Raw genomic sequence first — 9200 nt, forward strand, 5'->3', positions numbered from 1 at the left:
GTGGCAGACTCCATAAGCCTAAATATCGAACTACTCTCCACTAATGTAGACTAGACATCGCTAGAATCAACAGTCTTTACAAGCTTGTAACGTTAAGCTCGGGTAGTGGGTTCCAAGAGAAGGATAGGAAAACAAAGTAAGAGAACTCAATTTTCCTCATGTAAACACTACACGTCACATCAATCTCCACTTCTTCTCAACCACCAATCAAAATGTCAACCATTTTACAACCCTCAAACTTAATATTTCTTGTTTTTGATTTTGAATTGAACCAAGAAGAATTTAATTTTTTTTTTTTAAATAATAAAAATCAAAATTCATTCGAATTGAGGTTAACTACCTCTCTATTCTTATCGCCCTTTCCACAACCCCCAAACTTTCTTTTAGTGATTCGCACAACTCTTCACTTTCTTTGTGTTTTCATTAGGCCCAAAATTCTCCTAAGGTATGATAAAGTGTTTATGGTAATTGGATGGGAAATTTTAGGTTTGCAAAGAAAATAAACATGATAATCTCACAAGGCTCAAATGGTGACTAGAGACAAATTCATTCATGGGTCGGCTGGAAAGGCCAAACGTTTCGAAAAATACCTAAAACCGTTTCCTCAACAATGTTCTATTCCTAAGATTTTCCTCAAGCACTTCTCTATAGGTTCTAGAATCCACCAACATTCAAACTTTACCTAACCACATAAAATGAATCTAAGCATGCCGAATAAATGAAAATGGTGGTTGAACCACTCAACAAACCTCAATCAAAATTCAATCAATAAACATAAACTTGAAGCAATGCTTAACACTTTTCAACAATAAAATCCCAACAATCCTAGTCTCATCATGGACTTATGCAATTCATCAATGGCAACCACAACAAAAACACAAACGTAACTGAAACAAAAATATTTTTTTTTTCAATTTTTCCTACCCCTAACTAAAGATGACATTGTCCCCAATGTCACATTATGCACAAATTAGGAATAGAAAACAAAATAGAAAAAGGTGCGAGATAGTTCCCTGATTAATCCGTGAAGTTGAAGTTCCGCTCAACAGTGTACACACCCGATCCTCAGCTTTTCATCACCCAAATTCTGTAAAAACAATTGAAAACTGTGGTGTCCACTATGTTAGAAAAATCCACTGACTAATATGAAAGTATTACAACCCTAATCTCTTTACATCAACTAGAAATTAACAAGAAGAAACAACTAACACAATCCCAAACAAAAATATCAACTGAGTTCAATGTTCAAAAAAAGAAAAACAAATAACTGAAAAAATAAAAGTAACGAAAACTAAAACAGGTGCTCATTCGTCGGCCTCCTCCTCTTCCTTAGCGTCATCCTCTTCTGAATTGGAGCCTAACCATTCATCTGAATCCCAGTCTTCCCAGGGTTTTCTGAAGTATCAACCGAGCTTGTTGCAGTAGCTCAGGTGCAGCTCATGTGTCTTCTTGGTCTGCTCGCTAGCCACCCGTGGTCGCTCCATCCGTTCATCTTACCCATCATCTTCTGCATCATTTCTCTCATTGTGACTGTGCGTGTTTACTACAACACGCATAAATAGCAAGTGCACTAGTTGCACAAGTAATAAAGTGAGTATCATTCCCACGAGGATAGTGTTATTATACCGATTTCTCTAGTTTAAGTCCTAATGAAGTAACAACAAATTGGATTGATGAAAATTCACAAACTAAATACAAATTAACAAAATATAAATGAATGTAATGAAATTAAAGCAAACCCAACAACTTAACAATTAAACAATGCTAAGAAATGCTAGGTGTTGATTTCACCTAGATACGCTAACACAATTCATAGAATCTATTACCCAAGTTCTAATTCCTTGATTGAAAATCAAATTCCTTAAGTTGTAAAACATACCTTCTCAGGCTACATTTCCCTACTATCTCTATTAAGCTTCTGCACCAAGAAAATGAAGATTAATAGTTCAAAGTCTTTTAAGCTTTATGGAATTCATCTAGATTTCATAGATCGCTAAACCTATCTCTAGCGTTTGCTTAATCTACGGTATTTATCCCAAGAGGCACAATCAAAATCACTTCTCAGTCTCATTGTGAATAACACACATTTGAATGGTGATCAAGCATCCAAAAGTCATTAAGCAAAGAGATAAACACTCACATGAAATTAAAACTCAAAGTAAATCATTCATATAAATTTGAATCATTGTATCAAGGTTACATCAACCCTAGCTAAACAACTCAGTTCATACTCAAAAACGAAATAAAATAACAAAAAACAAACTGAATCAAGATTCATCATTGAAAACCAAGCAAAGATGGAGAATCTTCTCTAATTTGAAGCCCAAATCTCAATAATCTTCTCCTTCCAAGAGCTCCTTCCAAATGACGAACCAAGCCCCTTTTCTCTCTTCCTTTTCACTCTAATTATACCTCTCTCACTTAAGGATGAAGCCCTAGCAACCAAAACGCGTCGTTTTATTTTTACATCTGATGCAGTTTTCGCCGCGGCGAAGCTTTTTCCTTGCCGTGGCGAAGACTTTCAGGCCAAATTTGAGCATAATATAGTCTTAATCTGGAAAAGTGTTAACATATGAATTGTAGTCCTTTCAATTATATCTGGTCGTATCAGAGTTCTAAAGCTCAAGTTATGGCAGAAATACTGAAGCACATCCAAGACGTTTTTTCTTAAGTTCCCAACGTACTTTTCACGACTTCAAGCCAAGTTTTCACCCTTGTCCAGTCAGAATTAGGAAAAACCCAAAACATGAAAGTTATAGCTCTTCTCTTAGCTTTCCAAAGCTTCTAAATTCAGGCCATTCTGAGTTTCCAAGCTCAAGTTACACAATTTACGCTCAAAACTGTCATTTATGCTCAAAATCATCGTTTAACCCTGCAAAGACAAATTAATGGAATTAGGTAGCAATATGGACCAAATTGTATGAAAGTATCCTAATCCTATCAAAATTCAATGAAAAATCATAGTGTAAATATGATTATCAAATACCCCTAAACTTAAGATTTGCTCGTTCCCGAGCAAAAAGGAATAAAAACTCAAAGAAAGAAAAAACAAACAACAACCAAAAACACAAAAACACAAAACTGAAAATGAACAAACAAAAATTAGACTCAAACTCAACACAAGAATTTCCTAGAATTTATACAGGTCTCTAAGGTTGTTGAAAAATTATTACTAGAAAATGTTCAACACTCCAAGAAGTTATAAGTGCATCGACTACTTTCTCTATTGTCCCCCGAGTAGGTGATCCCCATTTCAGTCCACATTCCGACTTCCTGGACTATTTTATACAGAAATGTAAAGTTTATCAAATAGTGGCAGACTCCATAAGCCTAAGTATGGAACTACTCTCCCACTAATGTAGACTAGACATCGCTAAGGATCAAAAGGTCTTTGCAAGCTATAACATTAGGCCCGTTGTAGGGCTCCAAGGAAAAGGATATGATAAACAAAGTAAGAGAACTTGATTTTCCTCATGCAAACACTAAGAGCTACATCATCTTCGCTTTCTTTCTCAACCACCAATCCAGTGTCAACCTTTACAACCCTCAAACTTATGCATTCTTTTTTTGATTTTGAATTGAACTAAAGAATATTTATTTATTTTTTCTTCTCTTTCAATTTTTTTTTTTGTTTTTTTGTTACAAATATTACAACCCATTGAGGTCATTGCTCCTTCTTCCTGCCCTTTTTGGAACCACCAAACTTACGATTTGCTCTATCACTTATTCACACACCTCTCAAGGCTCTTTTGTGTCATACATTAGGTCCATAATTCTCCTAAAGGGTTGATAAAGTGTTTGGGTATAGGGATTGGAAAATTTTTTTGTTTGCAAGGAAAATAAGGCAATGATAATCTCATAAGGCTCAAATGGGTGACTAGGAAAGATTCATTCATGTCGGCCGGAAAAGCTCAAACGTTCCAAAAAATGCCTAAACATTTCCTCAACAATGTCTTATCCTAGAATTCGCCTCAAGTACTCTTAACTAGGTTCTAGAGTCCACAAACATTTCAAGACATTCACCTAACCACATAAAATGTTTCTAACATCCGAAAGAGTGAAAAGTGGTTGAACCACTCAACAAACCTCAATCAAAATCCAGTCGATTAACAAAAACTTGAAGCAATGTTACATTTTTCAAAAATAATATCCCAACAATTCTAGTTTCATCATAGACTTAGCAATTCATCTAGGCAACAACAACACTACACACACAAAACACACTAACAAATAACAATCAAGAACTTAAAACAAAAAGAAACACAATTTCGAGCTAAAACACACAAACAAACTAAACCAAAATTTTGAAAATTTTCCTACCCCTAAACTTAAAATGACATTGTACCCAATGTCACATCATGCACATCCAAGGCATAGAAAAACAAAAGTAAAGGTTACGAGATACTCCCCTGACTAATCTGTAAAGGCCGATTTTTGTGCAAAATCCTGGCATCCTCCCTTGGCTTCCTCATCATCATCATCTGTCAAACAATTGAAAGTCTATGGTGCCAAATGTTAGACACCCTCATCGATTAATATGAAATAATTACATCCTAATCTCAACCTTATTGAACTAAACCTAAAATCTAAACAAAAACAAATAAAAGCTAAAAACCAGGAAATCAACGTCAATTCCTACTTACAAAACATAAAGAAATAAAAGCAAAAACTAAAAGAAAAGTGCTTCAGGCTTCAATCTTCTACTTCTTCCTCTTCACACACCCCAAATTTGCTAAACGCACTTCAACACAAACAACCCAACTTCCTCAACACCAAATTAAATCAAAATCAACAATTCTACACTCCACAATCAACTCAATCCTCAAGTTCTCAATCAACAAATTCAAGCAATTTTTCAACAAAAACAAATCCACATTGAAAGTGAACAAAAATTGCATAAAAACTTAACCTTACCAAGCCCAAGCTTTCCAACCTTCAATTGCTCCAATTTCATTAAAAATCACAAGAAAGCTCCAAATTTTCAAAACCTAGGGCTTGCTAAAAATGTCTTCAAAATGGGTTAAATTGAGGCAATTGAAAGGTACATGATTGTTTAAAGAGGTAACGGAGTGGAATAGTGGGAAGAAAATTCAATGAAAACTCTCTGGATTGAATGTGAAGTGTTTGGCTCTTAGATGTGTTTTGAATTTTTTCGTGAAAAATGAAAAATGATTGGAGTATCATGGAAACAGACTTTGCCACGGCAAAGTTCTTCATCATCATTGCAAACCCATTCGATGCCGCGGCAAAGCAAATTTTCTCGCCGCTGTGAAAAATTCCAGTGTAAACGTCGCCCCGCGAAGAAGATGCTTCGCCGCGGCGAAAACTGGAAGTTTTCCTTTTTTTGCCTTAGTTCGATATTTCACCTAAAACACCCAAAACACACGAAATCAAAATCATTCTAATTCATAAAACAACTAAACAAATTCAAAACAACAAACAAATGACCAAATGAAAACACTTGGGTTGCCTCCCAAGAAGCGCTTGTTTATAGTCGGAAGCTCGACTTTCTCATTCTTTCATCAATGTGGATCCTTGGGGGTTCTTCACTTCCCATTCCACCTCTTGTCTTTCCTTTGGAATTTTGGACATTCTCTAAGCATCTTTCGAAACTTCAAATTCGTATATGCGTACTTGAGATGAGATGGTGATTGGTTGAGTCCAATGTTTGAGTCTCTTCCAACACCAATTTTGACTTGTGCCATTTACACCAAATTCCTCAAATTGTTCCTTGTGAAGTGAGTTGCTTGGTTGAAATTCCCCTAAGTACTTGCAACATTTTTGCTTTGAGATTTCCTCTTCATTAGTCGTGTCTTCATGTTCTTCCTACTTTCTTCTATTGTGAGGTTGCTCCAACACTATACCTCTCCTCAATGTTATGACATTTAATTGTTCTTTAGGATTTTGTGACCGTTGTGCTCGGCAAAGAACCTTGAGATCTCTCTGCAATTGTTCAACCACATTGCCCCACCTGAACCTCCAAATTTCAAATGGACACTCCTTGATTTCTGAAGTTTGAGTGTGTCTCATTCATAAAACTTGTGGTTTCTGCATGAACTTTTCGAACGATCTCCTTTTGACACTCTTTGCTCTACCGTTGAAGATTAACCACTGTTTGATGGTTGGCACTGTCCTTTGATTTAATTGATTGCTTTGATTGCTCTAGGACAAATTTGGGTGATTCCACCAACCAAGATTTAGGTGTTGGAGAAGGGGTCATTTTGCAGCCTTTGTGAACTAACCATGTAATTCACTTGCTTGGTTGTTGAGAAGACTAATTGGTTTCCATCTTAGCTTTCCACACTCCCATGGTTTCCTGCACAAATTCTCAAGTTATAAAAGGTGAGTGAATAGAATTTACATTCATACCTCCCAATTGGCTTTGAAGTGATGCAATTTGTGCAGATAAGTGGCGAACTCATCGACTTCATGTAGACCCATTGTTCTCTTGGCATTGCTCTCTCATTGGTCTTTGGTAGTTATTGTTGGTGATCACCTCAAGCAATTCAAAAGCATCTCTGGGTCTTGTTATTTAAGGCTCCGCCTGCTGCCACATCTACCATAGTTTGAATATTTGTAGCAACCCTTGTAAAATGTTTGGACTTGTATCCAAAATGGTAGACCATGATGTGGACATTCCTTAACACCTCCGTGTACCTCTCCCAAGCTTCATAAAGTGATTCATCATTGCCTTGCATGAAAGAGATAATATCATTTCTCATTTTTGTCGTCTTCTCTGGTGGGAAGTATTTTGCAAGAAACTTTTGAGCTAATCCGTCCCATGTGGTGATTGTCCCAACTGGGTGTGACATGATCCAACCTTTCGCTTTATCTCTCAGTGAAAATGGAACAATCTTACCCTAATTGCATCATCAGTCATTCCATTAACCTTGAATGTGTCACATATCTCTAGAAAGCTAGCGATATGCAAAATTGGATCCTCTATGAATTTCCACCAAATTGGACTGACTATTGGATAATCTGAATTATTGCAGCTTATCTCAAGTTCCCTGCAGCATGTGCCTTGTAATACCATAATTGCATTCTTGCACCGTTGGTATGGCATAATCCCGCAATGTTCTATGTACTTCTACCATGATCTCCACATACACTACAAGAAACAATTAACTAAGCTTAACTACAAAATTAAAAAAAATAAAAACTACAAGGAAAAGAACTCAAGCTTAAGACTATACATATTTACGATTAACTACAAAAATGAAATAAAAGCTTCAATTTTGCACTACCCTAGATATCAATATTAATAATCAACTATCCTCGGCAACGGCGCCAAAAACTTGATGTGTTTTCTACGACTGCATAAATAGCAAGTGCACTAATCGCACAAAGTAAAAAAGTGATGTGGTATCGTTCCCACGAGGATAGTGTTATTAGGTACCGATTTCTCTAGTTTAGTTCTAATTGAAGTAACAAAAAAAATGGGTTGATGGAAAATTCACAAACTAAATACAATTAACAAAATATAAATGAATGATAATAATAAAGCAAACCCAACAACTTAACTAATTAAACAATGCTAAGAAATGCTAGGGTGTTGATTTCACCTAGATACGCTAACCCAATTCATAGAATCTATTACCCAAGTTCTAATTCCTTGATTGAAAATCAAATTCCTTAAGTTGTAAAACATACCTTCTCAGGCTACATTTCCCTACTTACCCTATTAACTTCCCGCACCAACAAAATGAAGATTAGTAGTTCAAAGTCTTTTAAGCTTTATGGATTTTATCTAGATTTCATAGATCGCTAAATCTATCTCTAGCGTTTGCTTAATCTACGGTATTATCCCAAGAGGCACAATCAAACAATCTCTCAGTCTCATTGTGAACAACACACATTTGAATGGTGATCAAGCATCCAAAAGTCATTAAGCAAAGAGATAAACACCAACATGAAATTAAAACTCAAAGTAAATCAATTCATATAAATTTGATCATTGTATCAAGGTTACATCAAACCCTAGCTAAACAACTCAGTTCATACTCAAAAACGAAATAAAATAACAAAAACAAACTGAATCAAGATTCATCATTGAAAAACAAGCAAAAGAGGGAGAATCTTCTTTAATTTAAGCCCAAATCTTCAATATCTTCTCCTTCCAAGAGCTGCCTTCCAAATGACGAACCAAGCCCCTTTTCTCTTCCTTTTCACTCTAATTTATACCTCTCTCACTTAAGGTGAAGCCCTAGCAAGCCAAAACGCGTCGTTTTATTTTACATCTGATGCAGTTTTTGCCGCGGCGAAGCTTTTTCCTTGCCGTGGCGAAGACTTTCGGGCCAATTTGAGCATAATAGAGTCTTAATCTGGAAAGTGTTAAACATATGAATTGTATTCCTTCAATTATCTTTCTGGTCGTTTAGAATCCGTACAATCAGAGGTCTACATCTCAGGTTATGGCAGAAATCTGAAGCCGTCCAAAGACATTTTTTCTTCATTCCCAGCGTACTTTTCACGACTTCAAGCCAGTTTTCACCCTTGTCCAGTCAGAATTAGGAAAAACCCAAAACATGAAAGTTATAGCTCTTCTTCTTAGCTTTCCAAAGATTCTAAATTCAGGCCATTCTAAGTTTCCAAGTAAGTTACACAATTTACGCTCAAAACTATCATTTATGCTCAAAATCACGTTTAGGCCTGCAAAGACAAATTAATAGAATTAGGTAGCAATTATGGCCCAAATTGTATGAAAAGTATCCTAAATCCTATCAAAATTCAATGCAAAATCATAGTGTAAAATATGATTATCAGTGACTGTTGAACGCGTGCGGTGGCAGCTGCTTTGTTTTCTCCTTCTCTTGGTGCCTAATCTAGGCCCTTCTTCTGTTTGAGGCCAAGATGTTTGCGAAGTAGGCTGTGTCGAGGATTGGGGCACCATGTATCAGTGGCTCTCATCCTGTACCTCGATTCCTGCTTTAGTGCACAACTCTGTAATGATTGTGGAAAGGAAAACTCCCTCGCCCTGGTTTGGCTGCAAGTTGGATACTCGTCAGGATGATGTTCCTCACGTCCTTGTCTCTTTCCTATGGCAATAGAATACAACAAAAGTGCCTTCTCATACGTCACTATACTGTAGTGTGTCTCCAGCATCATCCTAGCACAAATAAAATACTACCACAACTGAGCCACTGGTGTTAAACTAGTCCCCTTAATGGTTTTCTTGACCTTCTTTGAAATATCCCAAG

General features: G+C 36.3%; 1 non-coding gene across 1 annotated transcript; it reads left to right on the top strand.

The window, feature by feature from the left end:
- Nucleotides 1-6619: 6619 nt before the first annotated feature.
- Nucleotides 6620-6725, top strand: LOC116130912. The gene has a single exon (XR_004128152.1). It is a non-coding gene; the product is annotated as a small nucleolar RNA R71 (small nucleolar RNA).
- The last annotated feature ends 2475 nt before the right edge of the window (nucleotides 6726-9200 follow it).

The sequence above is a fragment of the Pistacia vera genome, unplaced genomic scaffold, assembly GCF_008641045.1.
Source record: "Pistacia vera cultivar Batoury unplaced genomic scaffold, PisVer_v2 Contig226, whole genome shotgun sequence".
Taxonomy (NCBI): Eukaryota; Viridiplantae; Streptophyta; class Magnoliopsida; order Sapindales; family Anacardiaceae; genus Pistacia; species Pistacia vera.